We start from the raw sequence: 26401 nt of genomic DNA, 5'->3' as shown, positions 1-26401 counted from the left end.
TAGTAAAATCTGTAAAGAACATGAGGTTGGTAAGCCAGGCCATGTTGGTGAGTTGAGGATAGTCTTCCCCCTTTTCGTTCATAAATAGCCTAACTTCTTCCAAGCAGGCCACAAATCTCTCTAACACTCGTCCTCTGCTCAGCCACCGGACATTATTGTACATCAGTAAAGTGTTATATTGTGTCTGAACCTCATCAAGAAGGGCTTGAAATTGTCGAAAATTAAGAGCACGCGCCATGATGAAGTTCACCATTTTTGTTACATCTTTGAGGACATCGTCAAGTTTTTTGCTGCTTTCTTTGGCGCAGAGAGCCTTTTGATGTATTATGCAGTGAAATTGAATCAGTGGATGTTTTGCTTCCTTAGCAAAGAAATGAATGAATCCTGATGTTGTCCCCACCATGCTAGGTGCTCCATCGCTAGTAACTGAAACCACTTTTTCTGGACTTATGTCTAGTGATGAAAAAGCCTCCATCACAGCATTGTGGATATCTATCCCTTGTGTTCTTCCAGGCAAAGACAGCAGTTTTACCAGCTCTTCTCTCATGATGTCACCAGTAGCATAACGCAAAATGAGCGCTAGTCTTGCATGGTTAGTAATATCTGTACTTTCATCCAAGCACATGGAGTAGAAGGGTGCTTTTTATAAGTCGCAAGTAAGCTGTTGACTAACATCAGCAGCCATTCGCAGAACCCTATCTTTTGCAGTATTTCTGCTTAGCGGCATCTCAGAGATGCGCTGCACAATTTTATCCTTGTTTTGGAAATCATGGAAGAGTGAATTACTCCCAGCCAAAATTGCCTTTTTGATAAAATCTCCATCAGAGAGGGGCTTACCATGTTTTGCCATGCACAGTGAAATTTGAAAGCTGGCAACTGTAAGATGATTAGTTTTTGAAAGATAGTTGCTAAAACTAAAAGACTGGGAGTGATATTTCTTTAATTTTCCTACAAGGAACTCTTTTCTTTGAGCTAAACCAAGTTCAGCAACACTGTTATGGTTGGTCTCAAAGTGACGTTTGACACTTGATGTGCGAGACACAACACTTTTATTACACATAATACACAATGCTTTCCCACTGCGTTCAATCACTCCATATGTCTCTGTCCAGGCCTCTCGGAATGGTCTTCCACTATCTGTTTTTGTTTTTTTGCTGTACTCATTTTCTTTGTTCAAGACTTCAAGTCTACAAAAAGATAAAATTTGTATAATAAAAAAAATCTAATGAAGTGCTGTATACAAATCCGTCCCCATAAAAAAATATGTGATTGGGGAATTTTACTAATTGTAGACATCCGTTTTGGTCAAAAAATATACTGTCCGGGTGAAAACCGGACTTGTGCAACCTGAGTGTATGGGAAAAGGACTTTTATTTTTCATTATTGGAGCCTTTGTTATTTTATTATGATGTTTACAAAAGCACTGTGAAGGGCCACATATACACTTTACTGTTTTTTGCTATATTGAGTTTTCCATAAGGTACAGCGCAGAGGATTAGTGTGTTGGTTGTTCACAGAGAGCCCAGCCCTCCTCTCAGCTTACTGAACTTCTCTATGCAATCATCATAAGCAGCTTTTTTATTTCCTCGAATTTAGCATGTCCCCCATGGAAGATACAGAGTTTTTTACAGAGGAGCACATTATTAGACACATTAACATCCCCCCATATCCTCACCTCTCTAGCATGGGAGCACTAGGAACTGTTCCTGATTACAGATGTCACATGTGGAGTCACACTACAGCCTCACTGAGTTCCTGTGACAGACTCAGTGTGAAGCTTCTCTTCCTCCCCCCACTTCCCCCTCACACACTGCCTGGCTCATAGGATACTAAGGGGAAGACAGGCAGGCTAAACATCCACTCACAGGACTGCAGCCAGCACAGGAGGATGGGACAATGCCCGGTCCTCCCAATGGCCAGTGCGGCCCTGTTGCCAGGTGAGCTGCAAAGCAGACACCGGCACACTCGCCTCCCGCCGCACCGCATATCTTAATTGCGGACTAGAGAGTTGCGCGGGGATAGAAATCCCACCCATCCCCACCCGTCCCCGCCAAAGTCTCACCCGTCCCCACCCGTCCCCGTGAGGAATCCCACCTGTCCCCACCCATCCCCGTGAGGAATCCCTCCGTCCCCACCCGTCCCCGCGAGGAATGTCCTCCGTCCCCGTGAGGAATCCCCTCCGTCCCCGCCCGTCCCTATAAACTTCAGAAATAGTTATTTCATTTAATTATGCTACTGAATTAAAGGCTCTGGTAGAAACCCATTTACAAATAAGCAAAAAGACTTTATTAATTTGGAAATATTAATTGGGAAGAATACACACTTTGTAAATGGGTTTCTACCAGAGCCTCTTTTGTTTATAAATTTTTATCAACACAACTAATATACTACTTTATCCTGAAGCAAAAAAAAAAGAAAAAAGAAATAGAATTCTTTTCCTACCTTTGTTGCCTGGTTTCTGCTTTCCTCATGTTCTCATTCAGTTCCTTCCATCCACTGTCTCTCTTCCTTCTGTGTCTTCCATTTGCTCTGTTACTGTGCCTCTCCCTTTCTCCCCCCTTCCAAATTGGTCTGGCACCCATCTTCTTCCCTCCGCTCCCCCCATAGTCTGGCATCTCTGTCTTCTTCCCTGCCAGCGTCTTCTCCCCACTCTCTCTTCCCCATTTCCTTTCAGCGTCCTTCTCCCCCCCATCTTCCCCATGTCCTGTCAGCGTCCTTCTCCCCCCTCTGTCTTCCCCATGGCCTTTCAGCGTCCTTCTCCACCCCCCCCATCTTCCCCATGTCCTTTCAGCGTCCTTCTCCACCCCTTTGTCTTCCCCAGTGCTTTCAGCGTCCTTCTCCCCCCTCCTTCTCTCCCGCCCCGGGTGCAGCACAGCCGGCCAGGTCCCCTTACTTTTGTGGCGCTTCCCCGACCGACAGACCAACAACAGCCCCGGTCTGACAAACCTCCCTGCCCTTAACCGCAAATCTAAATTTCCTTCTTACAGCTGCTTTAAGAAGGTAATTTAGATTCGCGGTTAAGGGCAGGGAGGTTTGTCGGACCAGGGCTGTTGTCGGTCGGTCGGGTTAGCGCCACAAAAGTAAGGGGACCTGGCCGGCTGTGCTGCACACGGGGCGGGGCGGACCGCCCCCCTCCCTTGGTAGCCACTTGAGCCGCGAGGCTACTCCTCCTTACCTACCCTGCCTGCAGTACAGAGCCGAACGGAAGTCTTCCCGACGTCAGCCCTCCCTCCCTCCGACGTCAGCACTGACGTCGGGAAGACTTCCGTTCGGCTCTGTGCTGCAAGCAGAGCAGGTAGGGAGAAAAGCCGCGCGACTTAGTACATCCAGCCCCGCAGGAACCCCGCGACCCTCGTAGGCGTCCCCATGGGATTCCCGCGACCCTAGGGGGCGTCCCGTGCAGCTCTCTATTGCGGACCTTCCCGCGTGCCAGCTGCAAGGCCTTCGCGTGCCACAGCTGGCACGCGTGCCATAGGTTCGCCATCGCTGCCCTAGGTCAATCTAGCCTCAATTCCTGCATTTTTTGCTCAGATTTAACAGCTGAAGAGCGGCCGTATCTTTGGACTCGGCCTCTAATCTGTCCGCCAAGGCCTTGGAACCCCCAAAGCCCAGAAAGCCCAGTCTGTGTGGAAGAGATCTTACTTGGAGGCCATGAGATACCAGGGGGTGAAAACATAAGCATTTGGTGGCGGAGGAAGCCCTAATTCCCCAGTCTGGGGTCTTGCAGGGGGCCTTGTGGCCACCACTGGCTCTGCTTCAGTGAGATACATGCCCAAAAAGGTGTCTCTGCCTCATACCATGCTGACTTCTAGTGTTGGTGACCCTTCGGAACATAACTGGAATGATTGGAAATCTCTTTCCATGCCCTTGATATCACATGGCTCCTCTGCATCTGTGGATGATTTGGGATCCTTTTGGGGGTCAGGAGGCAGAGGTTGTTGTGGATCCCGGTGGCAATCCCTTAGTACGTCACCTTTTCAAATAGGCTTCCATTTCACATGTCATTTCTGACACCCTCTCTACATTGAAGCTTGATGCTCAGCGTCCCTCCACCACTCAGTGTTTCATTATGAGCGGCACTAATGCACAGATGACCTTTTTTTCCTGCTTGTCCAGACATCACCTCCTTAGTCAGTGACTAATGGGAGTCACCTGAAGGGTCTCTAAAGGTGGCCAAAGCCATGTCTAGGCTCTGTCTGATGGCTCCAGACTTGTGCATGGATCAGCCATATTCTATAACAGTGCATAGAACTTTTAGGAACGCCCGTGATCCGACTATGCTCCCTGGACACATCCCCTTTTGAGATTCATGCACTAGCACTGATGCAACCATTTTATAGATGCCTATCATGTTGTAAGTGTAACTTCTAATTCTTGCCAATTAACATCAGTTAGTTGTTAATTGCCAGTTAACACTGTTCTTAAAAAATTAAGCTGCACGTGCAAATCAAGTTTATCAAAAATTTGATATACTGCTTAAAAATTGTCTAAATGGTGTACAAACGAAGAATATAAAATCATATTATTATCAGGGGACATGACTGAGACGTGAGCAATGACAAAATGCCTTGATACATGAGTAAAAAGGGGAGAAATACAATTTGTAATAGGATAGTGAGATAAGGTCAATACCATGGGAGGGATATGCTCTTCCTTCATTGTTATCATTTGGGATGGAGATTTACAAAATCATAGGCATCTTTTAAAAAGAATGTTTTAAAATTTGCTTTGAATTTATCGATAAGGGTCTCTTCCCACAGGGACAGGGGTAGTGAATTCCAAAGAGTTGGAGCTGTAACTGAGAAAATCTTTTTTCTGGTGGTGGTATAGAAGAGGTGACATATGGAGGGAAGATTTAAAATATACTGATTGCTAGATCTGAGTGTCCTGGAAGAGCAGTAAGGAATGATTAACCTGTCAAAGAATCCTGGTGAATGTAGAATTCTAGTTTTAAATGTGAGTATTAAGATTTTATAGGTGATTCTGTGAGTAATTGGCAACCAGAGTGATTTTATCAGAAGTGGTGTAACATGATCACATTTTTTTGCTTTATATATTCATTTGATGGCTGTGTTTTGGATGACTTGCAATCTTTTTAATTCTTTCTGACATTCCTTGATACAATACATTGCAGTAGTTGACTTGTGAGATCACCAGGGAGTGTAATAGAATGTTGAGAGATGATGGTTCTAGAAGATTTGCGAACAGATTTGCATGCACAAATTATGGCACTATGGACTAGATGCATTAAAGTCAGTGATCGTCACTAAGCCTGTTTTCACAGCTTTAGCGATAATCGCTTTTACCAACCTGAGCACAAAACTGTTCACTGCATGTTTTTCCTCTTGATTGCCCATTTTCTGATCTAGCCATGCAAATTAGCTAAAACCCCATGTAAAGTAGCCAAGCAATTGATGTCCTAACATTGCTTGGCTATGCAACCCTCCCAAACCCCTCCCCAGGGGTTTTAGCTATGGGGAGAGGGGGGAACCCAACAGGTCATTTTTTTTTCTAATGGCACAGATATTTTGCATGTGGTACACATGCAAAATATCTGTCCCATTAAAAAAGAAAAAAGTCCTCCACTGCCGATGACGGCTCTCCCCAATGACCCCTGACAAACGTAGCACCAGGAATCCCCCCAACGAGAGAAAATTGACAGGAGGGATGCCCACTCCCTCCTGTGAAAGGAAGCCCCCTGAGCCCTCCCCCTTCCTCCCCCCAAAAGAAAAGGCAGGAGGAATGCCCACTCCCTCCTGCCACCGGATGTTCCCCCGAACCCTACCCCCCACTCCCCAAATCCCCTCGTACCTTTGGTAGACATTGGGAGCTGGAGGGAAGCATGGTCCCTCCAGGTCTGCGGCTCAACCATTGAAAATGATGGGCCTTCCCCTCCCCGGTGCACCATCTGAGCCAATTAGGGCCTTAGGCTTCTCCCTCTGTATCCCATGTGATTCATAGGGATGGGCCTAAAGTCTGAGAAATCATAACTAGATGTGGTGTATTTAGGTTTTAGAAAAACCTTTAACAGTGTTCCATACAGGCGTCTAATAAACAAACTGAGGCCTTATAGCAGGACTGCCCCAGTCCGGTCCTCGAGATCTACTGGCAGGCCAGGTTTTCTGGATATCCACAATGAATGTGCATGAGAGAGATTTGCCTGCACTGCCTTCTTGGTATGCAAATCTCTCTCATGCATGTTCATTGTGGATATCCAGAAAATCTGGCCTGCCAGTAGATATCAAGGACTGGACTTGGGCAGCCCTGCCCTATAGTGATGGACTATGTCAGGAACTGATTGATTGGAAGGCAGCAGAGGGTAGTGGTCAATGGAGATCGCTCTGAAGAAAGGGATGTTACCAGTGGTGTACCTCAAGGTTAAGTTCTTGGGCCTATTCTTTTTAAAATTTTTGTAAGTGATATTGCTGAAGGAGTTATTTGGTAAGATTTGCCTCTTTGTGGATGATACCAAAATCTGCAATATATGTGGATGGTATGGATAATATGAAGAAGGAGCTAATGAAGCTTGAGGATTGGTCTGGAATTTGGCAGCTTAAGATTTAACGCTAACAAATGCAAGGTCATGCATTTGGGCTGTAAAACCCTGAGGGAACAGTGCAGTTTAGGGGGTGAAGAACTTTTATGGAAGAAAGCGGAGAGGAACTTACGTGTGATAGTATATGATGATCTTAAGGTAGCCAAACAGGTTGAAAAGTCGATGGCGAAACCTAGAAGCATGCTAGAGTGGATAGGGAGAGGAAAAAGGAAGTATTGATGCCCTATATAAGACTCTGGTGAGACCTCATTTAGAATAGAATACTGTATAGTATACAATTCTGGAGACCACACCTTCAAAAAGATACAGGATGGAGTCAGTACAGAGGAAGTCTACTTAAATGGTCAGTGGTCTTCGTCATAAGGTGTATGTTGACAGACCTTAGAGGAAAGGTGAGAGAGGGAAGATATGATAGAGATGTTTAAGTACCCATGTAGCATAAATATGCATGAGACTAGTCTCTTTCAATGGGAAGGAAACTTCAGAGTGAGAGGGCATAGGATGAAGTTGATAGGTGATAGGCTCAGGAGCAATCTAAGGAAATATTTTTTTTACAGAAAGGGGGGTAATTCGTGGAATATATAGCTTCCTGGTAGAGGTGGTGGACGCAAAGACTGTCTGAATTCAAGAAAGCGTAGGACAGGCACATGGGATATCTTAGGGAGTGGAGGAAACGGTGGATGCTGCAAATGGACAGACTGGATGAGCCATTTGGTCTTTAGCTGCTGTCATGGGTCTGTTTCTATGTTTCTAATCATCCTTCTGGCGGTCTTTTTTTCTGATCCACTAATATCAGCCTCTCACCTCCTCTTGTAAACAACTCCTTTTTGGGTTCCTGCACCCCAAAGGCATCACCCTACCTTTCTTCACATTAGAGTTTATCTGCCAAACTTTTTGTTATCTAGTTTTTGTGGATCACACCTACTAATACTACTATTAATTATTTCTAGTGCACTACCAGACATACACAGTGTTGTACAGAGTCATAAAGGAGAGTGTCTCTGCTCAAATGATTTTACAATCCAAACAATCAAGATAGACAAATAGGATTCCAAGGTAGGGGGTTATAGTTAAAAGGGATGATTAAATTTGTGTAACCTTATTACCTAAAAAAAAAAAAAAAAAAAATCTAAAACAAGCACACCATCTTGAACAGAAGTTATATTCCATGGAGAGGGTATGCAATGAATAAATACAACTAGTCTACAAAAAAATAGGGCTCAAAGTACCTCCCTCCCCTGAAAAAAAGGAGAAATCTACAGATATTCAGACAAAATGGTAACAACACTCTAGTTTGTCAATTTAAGGGCTGCACCACCATTGAAGCCCCCGCCCCACACTTTTCCTAGAGGGATTTAGCACTCATAGGATGCCACAGATCCATTTGAGGGGCTTCCTCCCAATTTGGTGGCGTTGGGACCCTATAGGACTATTCTTACGAGATAAGTGCATCGCATCAATGTTCCAGTGATATATATTGAAATTAAGTTGCAGCATAAGAAAAAACGTTGATTTTGGAATCATAAGAAAATTTTGAAAAAGAAAAAAATATCATCACCATTTCTGAGAGAGTGTACCTATTTAAATTAAATATGGAATGACTGGTTGGTAAACTTTTGTCCCAAGAGGGGGTTCACACTCTCTCTTCAGAGTTTCACTTTTCTGAGCGTACTTCAAAGTAGACTCACTCTCTTGAAATTGGTGTGTATCACAGTCAATTTCTTTTCATTATAATAGCATCCATCTTTTGCATTAGCTTAACATTCAATTTTTCAGCTTTCTTCTCAAAATCTACTTTTCCATGTCTTCCCTTCCTATCTCTCTCACCTTCCCCTCCCTATTTCCCTGGTCTGACATCTCCCTCCTTCCTTTCCCCTGGTCTGGCATCTCTCCTTCCCCATCTATGGTGTGGTATCTCCTTTCCATCTTTCCTTTCCCTCCCTCCCATGGACATGGCATCTCTCATTCCTCTCCTCTCCCTTGTCTTCCTTATCCCTCCTTCCCTCTCTTTCCCCAATTGGGTGCAGCAGCAACATTTCTCTTCCTCCTTCCATCTCCCTTCCCTGTGCAGCAGCAGCATTTCCCTCCCCCCACTTCCCTGCACAGCAGCAGCATTCCCCCTTCCCCTGTGCAGCAGCAGCATTCCCCCTTCCCTGTGCAGCAGCATTTCCTTCCCCACCCTCACCTCTGTGCAGCAGCGGCAACAGCATTTCTCTTCCTCATTTCTGGCTGGCTCCCTTGCCGAAGTCATTTTTCAGTTCAAAGCCGCGTGCGGCAGTGGCTGATCCTCACGCGATCTGCACCTGCATTGGAAACCTCTCTGACGTGACATCAGAGAGACTTCTGACATAGGTGTGGATTGCGCGAGGAGCTGCACCACAGCTTTGAACTGAAAAATGACTTTGCAAGGGAACCAGTCTTCAGAGAAGCTTCCACTGCAGGTGCGGATCGCATGAGCAGCTGCCGCCGCTGCCCACAGTTTTGAACTGAAAAATGACTTCAGCAAGGGTGTCAGCTAGACTGTGGGCCGCAAAATAGTACCTGGGGTCCGCATGTGGCCTGTGGGCTGCAAGTTTGAGACTGCTGTATTAAACACACCCTTTAGAGGACCTGCCAGTCAGTATCTCTGAGTTCCCTCTGGGGTGTACCTCATCAGGTCCTGTGGCTTTGTCCACTTTCAGTTTTGTAAGCTGTTCATAAACACTATCTTCAGTTTAGCATCTTTGCCATCCCCATATATATCTTTGTTGGTTATCTGCAGACGTTTTCGAGGTATTTCTTCCATAAACACTTTTCACACATTCTCAGTATCGTTGAGTCTTATAATTTCACAATTAAAGATGGAACGTTTGAACATTCCTGAGATGGATTCTGCTCAGGGACATAATTTACAGCTTATTTGGGAGCCTTTTTGGGCCTCCTTGACCGGGTATGCTCGTAGCCATGTCTTGAATATTTGATTGCATATATTTTGTGGTATCTCTTCATTTGCTGTTATGTTGTTCCGTGCCTTTTTAATTTTTATTTATTTATTAATTTTTTATTTTTTTTTTGGGGGGGGGGGTTGTTGTTGTACTATTATAAAACTTGGTCAGTGTTACTTGGTTTTTTTTGCTTTGCATTTGGATTGTGTTTTGACCAATAAACAGTTTTGAACATAATTTCACTTCTGATCTTCCTCCTTTCCCCGATATACCTGAAAAATGTCTTATTTTTATTTATTAGATTTATTTACTGCCTTTTTGAAGAAATTCACCCAAAGCAGTATACAGCAAGAATAAGCCAAACATTAGCAATTATAGCAGAACCATAGTCTAATAACAATACACATTTTGGCATAGTGTGCTACTTACAATTTTAATACAATATACAATACATTAAAACATCTTAATAACAGCACAGGTTTTTAGTGGAGTTGGAACATATAGGCAGAGTAACAGGAGTTTTAACTTAAGGAAAAAATGCATACACATTCAAAATAAAAGCAGGAAAATGATTTAAGCTAGAGTAGGAGTGGGTAAGCAAGGTCTACTACAGTACATAAAGCTGGTGTTAGTACTTGTGTGTGAGACTAAACAAACTTCCCTTCTTCCTGAAGTATAGAGGGTTTTGCTTGAAGCATAGCCCTTCTTCAAGTGCATTCCAGAATGTGGGGGCTAGTCTGGGGAATGCTTCTTGTTGGTTGTCACGCTGTGTAATTTCCTTTGAAGAAGGTGTGGTTAGGGATATTCCTTAGAAGGACCTTAGCAAACTTGGAGGCATGTAGGGGAAGATCCTATTTAAGTATTCTGGCCCTTTTCCTGTAAAGGACTTGAAGATCAGACTCAAAAGTTTTTTTTAATTATTTAATCATTTTTATTGAGCAATTCCAAAATAGTACAAAACACCATTTACATAAGATGAAACAATGCCCCCCCATTACCCCTATTATATCAGAAGTTGCTCACATAATAAGGAACTGTTAAATAACAGTTGTATCCATATTCATTTACTCATAAGTTCAATATTCTGCTGCGCACTGGTGATAGTCGAGTCGACCAAAAGGGCTCCCATTCAGTCTGGAATTGTCTCCCCCTTGTTGAAGAGAAGCTTTTAAAAATTTAGCCCTGTATTGTACTAGTAGCCAGTGAAATTTTTGCAGGGATGGTATAACTTGATCACAATTCTTACAGCCTTCTATCATTCATGCTGCAGGTAATCACACCAATGTAGTATGCATTGCAGTAATCCAGTCGTGATATTACAATGGAATAAATTACTATGACAAGACTTGCCTTCTCAATTTATGGAGACAGTGTAGCTGTCACAGATGATGGGGGGCCTGCTCTCGAAGGTTGGATCTGGGGCATCAGCATAAGTATTTAGTCTAGTTGTACCTTAGGACCTTTAATTTGAGGGGGAGTTCCAAGCTCCCCAAAGAGATTTTGATATCAGTTATGTAACCACTTGTGTTAGGATCCATCAGAAGTTCAGTTTTAGTTGGGTTCATGGAAAGTTTGTTGTTTTTAGCCTATCCTGAATTGCTGTTAAACTAGGGTTACCAGATTTTTCATCTGGAAAAAAAGGATGCATTCACAGATACACTCCAGACTCGGCCCTGATCTCAACAGCTTTTCAAAACCCGGACAAAGTGCTGGATTTTGAAACGCTGTCTGGACGCCTGGACAGTCCTCTAAAAAGAGGACATGTCCAGGTGAATCCGAATGTCTGGTTATCCTATATTAAACAGGTAGACAGATTATTCATGACTGAGGCAAGTCTGGTTCAGGCTGGTGGAGGCTGAGAATTACTGAATTATGACATCGGTCTGCAGAGCATTCTGTGCAGCCTGGCAACAGCCACTGTGCTCTGTTTCCAGCAGGTGGCTGGTGAGATATTCTGTGCTGTCTGGCCAGTCAGGTAGGCTGAGGTAAAATGGGCTTTTTTTGTTTGTAATGAGAAGATTGAAAATAAGTGAGGGCCTTGCTTTGTTGTTCTCAGTGGTTTATCTTGTCTTGAAGTGCTACACTTGATTTCCAGGCCTCTCTTCCCCCGTCCTCCTTTCTCACATCTGTTCCTTTTGGAAGGATGAGGCATTGTGCCGCAGTTCTTCTCCCTGGTTCTGGGTGGGGAATACTTGTGTGCCTTTTTGGTGAAAATCTCACTATCGATCAAGAAAAAAAAAGATATTGTCATGACTGATGAATTGTGGATTTTAAATAGCATTTTAAGAACATAAGAATATAAGAATAGCCTTACTGGATCAGACCAATGGCCCATCTATCCCAGTATCCCATCTTCTCGGAGGCCAATCCAGGTCACAAGTACCTGGCAAAAACCCAAATAGTTGCAGCATTCCATGCCACCGATCCAAGGCAAGCAGTGGCTTCTCCCATGTCTGTCTCAACAGCAATTTATGGGCTTTTCCTCCAAGAACTTGTCCAAAGATTTTTTTAAAACCAGCTACATTAACCGCGCTTGCCACATCCTCTGGCAATGCCTTCCAGAGCTTAACTATTCTCTGAGTGAAAATTTTTTTCCTCCTACTGGTTTTAAAAGTATTATTCATTATATTTTATTTTTCCTTTGCTTGATATAACTCATTTAAAACATGCTTTTCTTTCCTAGTACTTTTCAATACAAGTGTGTTTGCTTTATTTGTTTAAAAAAAAAAAAGTCATGACTGAACAAAATGTATATGTTCTCTAGGCTCTTTTATTTCTAGATCGCTCCTTGGGGCTTAGAAGTGAGTGATAATATAGTGTTATGAGCCTGTGTTTTCAGGCCTGAAGGAATCCCAACGTTTTATGGGTACTTGGGCATATTTGAGCATTCCATGAAGACAGCTTGTGTCACATGAGAAATTGGAAAAATTACTGAGAGCTTGACCAGCTGGTCAAAGCAAACAGACTTTATAACCTAGCCTAAGAGATAGGATAATTGAGCATACCTGGCAGCAGCATACAAATCATAAAAAGAGGTTATTCTAGAATGTGGAAGGCTGTGAAACTGTTTGGACATTAAAAAAACAGAGAATATTTTACTGACAGGGACCAGATACAAACAGCAGTTGTACTGATTTCTAACATTGCTTCCTTAGCATTTTGTTTTGTTTTAAGTATTTATGTATAATTAAACAAACAAAAAAAAGCAACATTAGAAATATACTTATTAATGTGGTACAGTACTAGTATTGGGCTAGGATTCTTCTGGAACTAATAAGGTAATTAACTACACTATGTATAACCCCCTTTGCTGAATGTGCATCTCTGCCCTTCTGGAAAGGAAAAACATTGTAAGTCACTCCTATCTTGGGTAGTTTACCAGTTTATAGTCCTAAAAAATACTAGGTCTCCAGATGATCAAGGGGGTGAACGAGAGAGTATCATGGAAGAGTAAACTAACCTATGCACCTGTAATAATTAATCTATTTGTATGTATTCATGTGATCCCTTTGTGTTTTAAAATGCCAAATTCCCTCCCTATATAAGGGGCTGGCTCCTGACCAGAATTTAGCACATAACTTTGTTTGTCTTTAAGACTTGTATGTTCTCATTCTGTATATTGATATATTTTATTTAATTATTTAATCGGTATTCAGTATTCTATACTGTTCTCACCAGGGAGCTCAAAACGGTTTACATGAATTTATTCAGGTACTCAAGCATTTTCCTTGACTGTCCCGGTGGGCTCCCAATCTATCTACCGTATTTTCACGTAGATAACGCTCACCCGTGTAAAACACGCACACGGGTATAGCGCGCGAAAAACACAAATTTATGTACAGAAATTTTTATATACCGCGCACACCCGTATACCGCGCATGCTGCCCGACTCTCCCGTCGCCGCCCGACTCTCCTTACGCCCGCCCCGACTCTCCTCTGGCCACCCCGACTCTCCTTTCGCCCGCCCCGACTCTCCTCTCCCCCTTGAAGTCCTGTCCCCACCCTGAAAGCCTGATGCCCCCCCGTCGTCCGATTCAACCCCCCTCCACAGGACCACTCGCACCCCCACCCCGAAGGACCGCTCGCACACACTCCCACCCGCACCCCCACCCTGAAGGACCGCTCGCACCCCCACAGCCTCCCGACCCCCCCCATCATGTAGAAGCTCCTACTGGTGTCCTGCTGCTTCCTCTTGGCGGTGCCGACTCCCCGACACGATCGGGGCAAGAGGGAGCTCAAGCCCTCTTGCCCCAGCCAACCGCGGCACCCCCGACACGATCGGGGCAAGAGGGAGCTCAAGCCCTCTTGCCCCCCTGACTCCCCGACACGATCGGGGCAAAAGGGAGCCCAAACCCTCTTGCCCCGCCGACTCCCAAACTCCCCGACAATATCGGGCCAGGAGGGAGCCCAAGTCCTCCTGGCCCTGGCGGACCCCCCCGCTAGTTGTTCGGGCCATGAGGGAGCCCAAACCCTCCTGGCCACGGCGACCCCCTACCACCACCCCGCACTACATTATGGGCAGGAGGGATCCCAGGCCCTCCTGCCCTCGACGCAATCCCCCCTCCCCCCAACTACCGCCCCCCCAAGAACCTCCGACCGCCCCCCCAGCCGACCCGCGACCCCCCTGGCAGACCCCCACGACACCCCACCCCCCTTCCCCGTACCTTTGTGTAGTTGGCCGGACAGACGGGAGTCAAACTCGCCTGTCCTGCAGGCAGCCAACGACGGAATGAGGCCGGATTGGCCCATCTGTCCCAAAGCTCCACCTACTGGTGGGGCCTAAGGCGCCTGGGCCAATCAGAATAGGCCCGGGAGTCTTAGGTCCCTCCTGGGGGCGGGGCCTTGGGCACATGGTCGGGTTGGGCCCATGTACCTCAGGCCCCGCCCCCAGGTGGGACCTAAGGCTCCCGGGCCTATTCTGATTGGCCCAGGTGCCTTAGGCCCCACCAGTAGGCGGAGCTTTGGGACGGATGAGCCAATCCGGCCTCATTCCGTCGTTGGCTGCCTGCCGGACAGGCGAGTTTGACTCCCGTCTGTCCGGCCAACTACACAAAGGTACGGGGAAGGGGGGTGGGGTGTTGTGGGGGTCGGCCGGGGGGGCGTCGGAGGTTCTTGGGGGGGGGTGGTCGTTGGGGGAGGGGGGTTTGCGTCGAGGGCAGGAGGGCCTGGGATCCCTCCTGCCTGTAATGTAGTGCGGGGTGAGGGTAGGGGGTCGCCGTGGCCAGGAGGGTTTGGGCTCCCTCCTGGCCCGAACAACTAGCGGGGGGGGGGGGGGTCGCCAGGGCCAGGAGGACTTGGGCTCCCTCCTGGCCCGATATTGTTGGGTAGTTGGGGAGTCGGGGGGGGCAAGAGGGATTGGGCTCCCTTTTGCCCCGATCGTGTCGGGGAGTCGGGGGGGGGGCAAGAGGGCTTGAGCTCCCTCTTGCCCCGTTCGTGTCGGGGGTGCCGCGGTTGGCTGGGGCAAGAAGGCTTGAGCTCCCTCTTGCCCCGATCGTGTCGGGTGTCGGGACCGCCAAGAGGAAGCAGCAGGACACCGGTAGGAGCTTCTACATGATGGGGGGGGGGGGGTCGGGAGGCTGTGGGGGTGCGAGCGGTCCTTCAGGGTGGGGGTGCGGGTGCGGGTGGGAGTGCGTGCGAGCGGTCCTTCGGGGTGGGGGTGGGGGTGCGGGTGGGAGTGCGTGCGAGCGGTCCTTGAGGGTGGGGATGCGGGTGCGTGCAAGCGGTCCTTCGGGGTGGGGGTGCGAGCAGTCCTGCGGGGGGTGAATCGGACGTCGGGGGGGGGGGGGGAAACTATGTAAAAAAAAATTTGTACAATGCGCTCACGCGTATACTGCGCAAGGTTAGGCACGGTTTGTAAAAACACGTATAACGCGCGCGTTATATGCGTGAAAATATGGTAATGTATCTGGGGCAATGGGGGGATTAAGTGACTAGCCCTGGGCACAAGGAACAGCGTGGGTTTGAACCTACAACCTCAGGGTGCTGAGGCTGTAGCTTTAACCACTGTGCCAAACACATTGTTTGATTTACTGTCTATGTAAAATATTCATGTATACTTAAGCAACAAAGAAAGAAAAACATTAAAATTACTGTTGGTGAAATTTTGAGTTCTCTAATCTTTGACGGAGAGAAGCATCTTAGACCATCACAGCTGGTCAGGAGAAAGAGTTGATTGGGGAGGAATACTTCACTGGGATCTGAGCCACATGTGCCTAGTGCCTACCTAAACATGTAAGAGCTTTGGTGAACATTTGTAAATTGAGCAGTGTTGGGGCCTATGTCAGCAGAGTGCAGGTGGCATTTTATGAGCTTCAGCTCTCACTTTGCTGCCAGAACACTAGGTGGTTTCTGCCCCAAGTTTATGGGGAGTTCTTTTGCAGCTGTTAAGTCTCAATGGTGCACATTTCTTTTGCATGGAAACCTTACGATCAATAATAGTAGCAAATTGGTACAGGGATTCTTGACATCCCTTGATCTCATGGAAGCCTATTTATGCATTCCCGTCAACGTTTTCTTAGATTTTTAGTCCTGGGCCAGCATTTTCAATTTCTACCATTCAGTTTGACTGTGATGCGAAGGGCATTTTCCAATGTAATGGTAGCAGTTGCAGCCCTCCTTGGATAATTGGCATATTCAGGCAAAGGCCACAAATCCAAGTGATTCAGGTTCTCCAGGAACTTGGTTGGGTAGTCAGCTCACCCAAAAGCAAGTTGGTTCCTGATCAGGAAACTGACTTCCTTTGCAGCTCAGTCATGTCAGGTCTGATAACAGGTTATTTGATGAAAAACATTATGGTAGTTTGACAGTGTTATCGAATCCAATCATGACAGTTCTACACACAACAGTTCTCAGGCTATTTGATATATAGATATTATGCTAGTTTGATGGTGATTTCTGATCCAATCGGACATCCTGGTTCAGGATTGATCAGTGGCTAGTATTGATATTAGCTGTTATCCAAAAGCAACTGTTTCAGTTTTGGGAAATCATTCTTCAATGTGTTCTCTGTTAAACATATCCTATTTTTTTCCTGATCCTGACTCTTGTGTCCACCTTCCAGAATACATAAGCTTCCAGGTTTTTCATTTGCAGGAGAGAGTGTCATTCTGAATGCATAGATGTGCTGGTATAACTGTGACATGTCTGGTCTCCTGTAAAGTGTTTCCTCTAAAGGTGATTAAAAAGATTTTAAATAAAACTTGAAGGATCATCCAGAGAAGTATCACATAGAAAAGTCATCAGGGTCTAGTAGTGCTTGTAAATATAGATTGGCTGAAGGTATCTTCCTCTTGTCAGCATTGGATTACTGTTGGTGCGGTAGGCAATTCCTATGCATGATGCATCTCCATTTTGGCTGTTGAGAAGGCTATGTCCCTTTCAATGTTCCTCAGGCAGTGTTTTTCCTCTAGAGTGATAATGATAATCTTATTGTATTTGAGAAAGTCCTCTACAACCTTAGCATATGTGAGGGTCCAGATGATTTTCAGAAATTGATGTATAAATCAGCAGGTAATCCCATTAAAGAGTTCTGTTTGGGAGTTCTACAGGATGGTTTTGCTAAGGGTTTGGCAATGTCATCTCTTAGTGTTCAGTTAGTAGTGGTGGCATGTTACTGATGGTTGGTCCTTAGGAGCACTTGAGTGTTAGAAACATAGAAACATGATGGCAAATAAAGGCCAAATGGCCCATCCAGACTGCCCATCCTGTTTCACCAAGGGCTGAAATGCTTTACTCCTCCTAAGCCTTCAGTAGTGCTTTCTTGATCTTAATTTGGTATTGTGAGCCTTGGTAAATGCTCTTTTTGAAGGATCTTAGCTTGATTCTGGTCGCTGTCTCTTAGGTGAGCAGAGTATCAGAAGCTGTTTTTAATTTTTTTGGAGGAAAAAGTGGTTCTTAGGCCAGTTTTTCTTTTCTCCCAAAAGTACTCATAATTACTGTTTCACATTCTCTTTACACCATAGTCAATACTGGTCTTTAGACAGTGTGGTAATGGGGATCATTGTGGTTCTCATAAGCCAGATGTGGGATGGATACTCTGTTGTCAAGGTCCAGTGAGTCTAGGATGTTTTATGTTCTTTGATAGGATCCAGGTTACTGTTGCATTCTGGATTAAGGAGGTATTGCTTTGGTGCACATTTTGTTAGGCAGTGCAGTTCTTAAGGTTTGTTTGACTTGAGGTCAAGTGTTGTACAAGGGGGTGCTGAAAAAGTTCTCAGCCTAACCAAGAAGGGAATGACGTGGAGCCATGAAACTTACAAGTTATTCTTCATAGTCACCCTAAGTTCAACACACTTGGCACTTTGTGTCTGAAGTTTTTGTAACCCTTCCAAAAAATACCCTGTCTGGTCACTGAAATACTGCTCTGCTGCTGCAATCACCTCTGAATCACTCAAATTGTTTCCCTTTCAAAACTCTTTTTAAGGTTTGGAAACAGAAAATAGTGAGATGGAACAAGATCTGGTGAGTAGAGTGGATAGTCTTATCCACTGAGACTCCAACTGCATCAAGACATCCATCTTTTTGCTTCAGGATCATAATGGTGTTACCATGTTTCATCAACAGTTCTAAAAAGTTGGCACCAGCTCGCTGAAAATGCTATAAAATCAATTTGGAAGTGCCCACTCAACATCATTTCTGATCAGCATTCAAACATTTTGGCACCCACTTGGCTGACAGCTTCTGCATACCCAGCTTCTAGTGGATTATACACCCAACACATTCGCTGGATGTCTGTAGTGTCTCAGCAATTGTTTTAATGAATATTTGCCAATCAGCCAAAATTAGGTCATGGATATGGTCAACAGTTTCAGGAATTGACATCATTTGAGGCCTCCCAGACCTTGCTGCGTCTTTGGTCTCAAAATCTCTTTGCTGAAAGTTTGCACATTCAGTGTGGAGTATGGTAGGCATTTGCCACTTAATGTTTGCATCATACATTCATGGATTTCCTTTGGAGTTTTCTTCTGTAGGAATAGGAACTTCATGACAGCTTGGAGTTCCACACTTAAAAATTCCACATTTTTTGTTGACATGGTTCTATCAATGATTTGAAACAATGTTGAAACATAGAAACTTGATGGCAGATAAGGGCCAAATGGTCCATCTAGTCTGTCCATCTGCAGTAATCATTATCTCTTCCTTTCTTCAAGAGATCCCAGATGCCTATCCCACGCCTTCTTAAATTCAGACACAGCCTCTGTCTCCACCACTTCCTCCGGGAGATTGTTCCATGCATCTATCACCCTTTCTGTAAAAAAAAATAAAAAAAAATAAAAAGTATTTCCTTAGATTACTCCTGAGCCTGTCACCTCTTAATTTCATCCTATGCCATCTAATTGTAGAGCTTCCTTTCAAATGAAAGAGACTTGACTCATGTGCATTTGCGCCACTTAGGTATTTAAATGTCTGTATCGTATCTCCCTTCTTCCACCTTTCCTCTAAACTATACATATTGCGATCTTTAAGACTGTCCCTATATGCCTGCAAATTGTCACTTTGCAAAAATAAAATAACACTCTTTTCAGCTACAGTGCCAAAATAATGCTCAGAATTTAGGAAGTTGGACTGAGAACTTTTCAGCATCCTCTCGTACCGAGCAGAACACAGATTTCCCCTTAAGAGATTTTCAAGGCAGCCACTTGATGTCATTGCATTATTACAGGCAAGGCAAGATGCTGCTTTTGGATCCTGTGTGTTGTCAGCAGACTCTTGAAGAATACTACTTTGAGTACATTCCAAACATCTGGACTGGTCTGGAGGATGGTAAAATTAGGTCTTGACTGCTAATTTTCTTTCCTTCAGTCTCTCTAGACCAGTCCTGAACCTGCCTAGTGTCTAAGCTGTAAATAGCTACACAGATTTGTATTTTAAGGGATGTTGAACTTGTCTACAACTCGCAATATATAGTTTCATTAATTGAAAAAGCATAAATATACCACTCCCTCAAGATAATATCAGCATACTATAGCATATGACAAACCTGCTGAGAATCCCAGGATTTATGGTGAATATGTTCGGCATCCAAAGCCCTAGCACTCAGGCCAATTATTATAATAAAGACCCATAAAGTCAGAAAAAGCCTCAGAACCCCTTCCACACCAACCACATGTTAGGTTCTAAAAGTGGGAAAACCACACTGGGGTAGATTACCGTATTTTCGCGGATATAACGCGCACCATTGTAAAACGCGCACAGGGGTATAGCGCGCAGAAATCACGATGATATGTACAAAAACTTTTCTATACCGCGCTCAGGCATATAACGCGCATGCTGCCCGACTCTCCTTTCGCCCGCCCTGACTTTCCGTGCGCTGTCCCGACTCTCCGTTCACCCCCCCTGACTTCCGTGCACTGCCCTGACTTTCCGTGCGCTGTCCCGACTCTCCGTTCACCCCCCTGACTTTCCGTGCACTGTCCTCCCTTGAAGTCCTGTCCCCCCTTGAAGGTCTGTCCCCATCCTGAAAGCCTGATGCCCCCCCCGACGTCCGATACATCCCCCCCCCCGGCAGGACCACTCGCACCCTCACCCCGAAGGACCGCCGACTCCCCAACAATATCGGGCCAGGAGGGAGCCCAAACCCTCCTGGCCACGGCGACCCACTAACCCCACCCCGCACTACATTACGGGCAGGAGGGATCCCAGGCCCTCCTGCCCTCGACGCAAACCCCCTCCCCCCAACGACCGTCCCCCCCAAGAACCTCCGCCCGTCCCCCAGCCGACCCGCGACCCCCCTGGCCGACCCCCACGACACCCCCACCCGCCTTCCCCGTACCTTTGTGTAGTTGGGCCAGAAGGGAGCCCAAACCCTCCTGGCCACGGCGACCCCCTAACCCCACCCCGCACTACATTACGGGCAGGAGGGATCCCAGGCCCTCCTGCCCTCGACGCAAACCCCCCTCCCCCCCAGCCGACCCGCGACCCCCCTGGCCGACCCCCACGACCCCCCCACCCCCCTTCCCCGTACCTTTGGAAGTTGGCCGGACAGACGGGAGCCAAACCCGCCTGTCCGGCAGGCAGCCAACGAAGGAATGAGGCCGGATTGGCCCATCCGTCCTAAAGCTCCGCCTACTGGTGGGGCCTAAGGCGCGTGGGCCAATCAGAATAGGCCCTGGAGCCTTAGGTCCCACCTGGGGGCGCGGCCTGAGGCACATGGGCCAAACCCGACCATGTGTCTCAGGCCGCGCCCCCAGGTGGGACCTAAGGCTCCAGGGCCTATTCTGATTGGCCCACGCGCCTTAGGCCCCACCAGTAGGCGGAGCTTTAGGACGGATGGGCCAATCCGGCCTCATTCCTTCGTTGGCTGCCTGCCGGACAGGCGGGTTTGGCTCCCGTCTGTCCGGCCAACTTCCAAAGGTACGGGGAAGGGGGTGGGGGGGTCGTGGGGGTCGGCCAGGGGGGTCGCGGGTCGGCTGGGGGGGGGGGGGGTTTGCGTCGAGGGCAGGAGGGCCTGGGATCCCTCCTGCCCGTAATGTAGTGCGGGGGGGGGTTAGGGGGTCGCCGTGGCCAGGAGGGTTTGGGCTCCCTTCTGGCCCAACTACACAAAGGTACGGGGAAGGCGGGTGGGGGTGTCGTGGGGGTCGGCCAGGGGGGTCGCGGGTCGGCTGGGGGACGGGCGGAGGTTCTTGGGGGGGGGGGCGGTCATTGGGGGGAGGGGGTTTGCGTCGAGGGCAGGAGGGCCTGGGATCCCTCCTGCCCGTAATGTAGTGCGGGGTGGGGTTAGGGGGTCGCCGTGGCCAGGAGGGTTTGGGCTCCCTCCTGGCCCGATATTGTTGGGGAGTCGGCGGTCCTTCGGGGTGAGGGTGCGAGTGGTCCTGCCGGGGGGGGGGATGTATCGGACGTCGGGGAGTCGGCCGGGCAAGAGGGCTTGGGCTCCCTCTTGCTCCGATCGTGGATGCGGGTGCGGGTGGGAGCGCGTGCGAGCGGTCGTTCGGGGTGGGGGTGCGAGCGGTCCTGCTGGGGGGGGTGAATCGGGCGGGGTGGGAACTATGTTTAAAAACTTTTCTATACCGCGCTCAGGCATATAACGCGCGAGGGGTATGCGCGGTACGTAAAATCACGTATAACGCGCGCGTTATATCCGCGAAAATACGGTACCTCATTGGCATAAAAACCTCCTCGGCTATTCAAATCTAGAAAAGCCTTGTGCAATGCAGAGACTTTAGGTGCCGAGCATTCATTTCAAAGCATTGAATAAGAAAATAAATTATCATTAGATGAATCCACCGCACACTGACGATGGCCAGCGTTTCACCAAAGTATAGCTGCTTCAGGATGTGGTGTTGATTCTTTCTTTCTGAAAAACTCCGCATCTCATCATGGCTGCTCTTCATTAATAGATACATAGGAGCTAGCTCTATTTTTTTTAAATAAAATGTACCCTGCCTAAAACTAAGTGGCTTACAGAAAAACTGGCATAATAAAATAACCATTCACCTACAAAACTCCTTGACTGTGTCCAGGGAGGGGTAATTTCTGTAGGGTTTAGAACCTTCCCTCCCATCATTTTGAAAAGTTGACTGCTATAAAATGATACTTAAAATGTTTATATTATGTATGCCAATCACTGGGTTTCTCCTAGTGTTTACGGGGGTGTTTGATTCACTGTTTTGTTAAGAAAATACTGGCTGTTTTTAGGCTGTACAGAATGCTATGCTTATAGAGCAGTAGTTTCAAACTCAAAACTCTTTGTAGGGCCACATTTTGGATTTGTATATGCTTGGAGGGCCGCAGAAAAAATAGTTAATGTCTTATTAAAGAAATGACAACTTTGCATGAGGTAGAATGCTTTATAGTTTACTATCTACCAAACTATTATGACTCACTTCAAGTAGTAAAAAGATAGCCTCAATAAAGTTATGCTCAAAACACCTTATACAATCCAATGGGAATTCTGATTCCACTTTCTCAAAACGAGTCAGTGGTGTTGGAATTCTTCATCATTCCCAATACATGGAAAGTACTCAATATGTTTTTTAGAGATAAATGTTTTTAAAGATTATTTTCTTTTTAAAGATTTTTTCCTACTTTCACATCAATATAACTTATTATAGCTTAAATAGCTTGTATATAGAAAAAGGTTTAAAAGTGCATCACTTAACTTAAATCCTTATTGGTTCCCCTTCCCTACGCGTTTCGGAATTCTTTTTCAAGGTCGGGGGAACAAGAGATAAGGTTAATCCTCAACCATACATTTACTGCCACTGGCTATCAAGAGTGATGTAGACAGGAAGATAATTCATAAATTTAAGAAACAGCTTTGTGGCGAGATGCCGAAGTTTCCAATGCTTCAATAGCATTGGAAACTTCGGCATCTCGCCATGAAGCTTCAATAGCATTGGAAACTTCGGCATCTCGCCATGAAGCTGTTTCTTAAATTTATGAATTATCTTCCTATCTACATCACCCTGCTTTTCTTTGGCATTGGAATTTTTTCCATTTCTTCCCTCTGGGTTCCTTGAAAAAGACCACGAAACATGGCCCATGTCGGGACCTCCTAACAAATTTAAGTTAAGTAGGATTTTTTATCTTTCCTGCCATTGAAAAATTTAGTCAGATATTTCAGAAGAACACCTTATTTTCAACACTTAATAGCCATACACAGTGATGGGACGGTGGGTTCGGCTATAGGAGCACTGGCTCTTGGTCGGACTACACATATTCTGAGTGTATGCCTAAGTGTCCTTCACAGTAACTGAATCTTTTTCTAAAAATACGTTTGTGACCTTTATTTTAAAATTATAGAATTCGATAATCCATTGGGAACTTTTAGAATGCTGTGGTAAATGCACCAAATCCCATTCAATTCCTATGGGCTTTGCTGCATTTACTGCAGCAGCATCGCTACCATGGCTTTATAAAAGGGACCCCTTTGTATTTGAATCCATTCATTTGAAATGGTTGACACCCCTTTTAGTAGTATTTAGTCTGAAAAAGTAATATGCTGCACCCATGGAAAAGTCAAAATAGATTTTTATTAAAGGTATCAGCATTTGTTGTGCCTCTCCCCCCCCATACACATAATCCTCCCTTCCCCCCATGGCATACTTTCTTCCATGGCTATTAATTTCCCACTGCATACGTTTTTGTCTTCTCTCATGGACTGGATTACAGTGGCAAGGTCGACAACCCTCTGATTTTTACTGGGGCCTCTTGTGTGCTCAGAGGGGAGATGATGGGATATTGTACACCTGTGTGATGGTGAAGCGCTCACCTCCATCTGTGTGTATGTATGTAAGTATCTGTCTGTACATATACATGGATATAGATATAATTTTAAAACCTTTGTTGTTTTGTTGAGCACGCAAAAACTATTTTTGCTCTGTGTGGTTTAGGGCCCCCCTGATGATGTCTCTTGTGATATGTGGATGAAAAAAATGCATTAGTAACCTGCTAACCAGTTCTTCTACCGTTCATTGCAGATATGTTAATACCCATTCGTGACTCTATGACTTATTTTCTTAGATTCTGCAAAGCATGTGTTCTTAATCACATCCGCTGTAATAATAGTAACATAGTAACATAGTAACATAGTAGATGACGGCAGATAAAGACCCGAATGGTCCATCCAGTCTGCCCAACCTGATTCAATTTTAATTTTTTTTTTTTTTTTCTTCTTAGCTATTTCTGGGCGAGAATCCAAAGCTTTACCCGGTACTGTGCTTGGGTTCCAACTGCCGAAATCTCTGTTAAGACTTACTCCAGCCCATCTACACCCTCCCAGCCATTGAAGCCCTCCCCTGCCCATCCTCCTCCAAACGGCCATACATAGACGCAGACCGTACAAGTCTGCCCAGTAACTGGCCTAGTTCAATCTTTAATATTATTTTCTGATTCTAAATCTTCTGTGTTCATCCCACGCTTCTTTGAACTCAGTCACAGTTTTACTCTCCACCACCTCTCTCGGGAGCGCATTCCAGGCATCCACCACCCTCTCCGTAAAGTAGAATTTCCTAACATTGCCCCTGAATCTACCACCCCTCAACCTCAAATTATGTCCTCTGGTTTTACCATTTTCCTTTCTCTGGAAAAGATTTTGTTCTACGTTAATACCCTTTAAGTATTTGAACTTCTGAATCATATCTCCCCTGTCTCTCCTTTCCTCTAGGGTATACATATTCAGGGCTTCCAGTCTCTCCTCATACGTCTTCTGGCGCAAGCCTCCTATCATTTTCGTCGCCCTCCTCTGGACCGCCTCAAGTCTTCTTACGTCTTTCGCCAGATACGGTCTCCAAAACTGAACACAATATTCCAAGTGGGGCCTCACCAATGACCTGTACAGGGGCATCAACACCTTCTTCCTTCTACTGACTACGCCTCTCTTTATACAGCCCAGAATCCTTCTGGCAGCAGCCACTGCCTTGTCACACTGTTTTTTCGCCTTTAGATCTTCGGACACTATCACCCCAAGATCCCTCTCCCCGTCCGTGCATATCAGCTTCTCTCCTCCCAGCATTTACGGTTCCTTCCTATTATTAATCCCCAAATGCATTACTCTGCATTTCTTTGCATTGAATTTTAGTTGCCAGGCATTAGACCATTCCTCTAACTTTTGCAGATCCTTTTTCATATTTTCCACTCCCTCTTCGGTGTCTACTCTGTTACAAATCTTGGTATCATCTGCAAAAAGGCACACTTTTCCTTCTAACCCTTCAGCAATGTCACTTACATAATACCCTTAGCGTGCATGCGCACTTCAAACTTGGTGGGTCTGTGATCTGTGGTGGCATGCCCCCGTATGCACAGTAGAGTAGAACTCTGCCTGCGGCAGTTTCACCAGCTTCCACGGCAGAAGGCAGTTGGCATACTCGTAGCGACATTACTGAACCCAGACGATAATGTGGATCCGAGGCAGAGCTTCGGTCCTGCGCTCACTCCCTGTGGCTTGGCCGCTGGCTCTTGGCTGTTCCTTCCTTGCCGTTCTATGCAAGATACTGGCCGCCTCCTCTCCCTGCCCCTCCCCGGGCTCTGCCTCCGTTCCTCCCACGCACGCGCACATGCTGCTCTGGACTACACTACTTGCCTCTTTTGGGTGCTGCTGGACAGGGGGGAGGTAAAAGGAAGTGATAATGGCTACTACTGGACGGGAGGGCAGGGAAAGGGTGCTGCTGGACAGGAGGGAGGTAAAATGAAGGGAGAAGGGCTACTTCTGGACAGGGGGAGCAGGGAAGGGGTGCTGTTGGACAGGGGGGAGAGACAGAAAGAAAGACAGGGAAGGGAGACAGACAGAATGAAAGAAAGGGGGCAGGGAGAGAGAAACACACACAGACATACAGAAAGAAAGAAAAAGAAAGAAATGCCAAAGTCTACACATCTATTCTAGCACCCGTTAATGTAACGGGCTAAAAAACTAGTTCTTTATAAGTTGTAAGTTATTGATTCTATAGCTTTGTTTTTGATCCTGTAGCATGTTATTGACTCTGTAATGTACGTATCTCTGTTCCTGAAAAGTTTGTGTAGTTATCCTTGTAATTCGTTCTGGGCTCCTGGGGAGGACGGGCTTTAAAAATTAAATATTATGGAGCAGATACTGATTTTAAAATGATTTTCTTACAAAGGTATGGCTTGTGATGTGCTTTAACTTCTGCTGCAAAATTGATTAGATTGTAAGCTCTACTGAGCATGGACTCTCTCTTGAATGTTTTAATGTACAGCACTGCAAATGTCTAGCACTGCTATAGAAATGTGTAGTAGTAGTACTATGTCATGAGGATGAGAATAGATGGGGAAGAGGAAGGGCAGCATTGCTGGTGCACTTTTGAGTGGCTCAAATTTGCATCTTTTTTCCTGCTCAACTAGATTTGTGATTGCTTTAGTTTGTTGGATTGGATTTCTGTTGGGTCCCTTTCCATTGAGTCTGCAGGGTGACAGTTTCAAACTGCATTGTAATAGTGTCTGACATATACCAAGAAAGAGATGGCTAGGC

The 26401-nt window shown here is 46.0% G+C and overlaps 1 protein-coding gene across 4 annotated transcripts in view; it reads left to right on the top strand.

Annotated features, from left to right (window-relative positions):
- Positions 1 to 26401, top strand: part of EXOC6B (exocyst complex component 6B) — a 920925-nt gene that overhangs the window by 45771 nt on the left and 848753 nt on the right. The window lies entirely within an intron of this gene.

The sequence above is a fragment of the Geotrypetes seraphini genome, chromosome 1 (genome assembly GCF_902459505.1).
Source record: "Geotrypetes seraphini chromosome 1, aGeoSer1.1, whole genome shotgun sequence".
NCBI classification, from domain to species: domain Eukaryota; kingdom Metazoa; phylum Chordata; class Amphibia; order Gymnophiona; family Dermophiidae; genus Geotrypetes; species Geotrypetes seraphini.
This window is presented reverse-complemented; position numbering and strand designations above follow the sequence as displayed.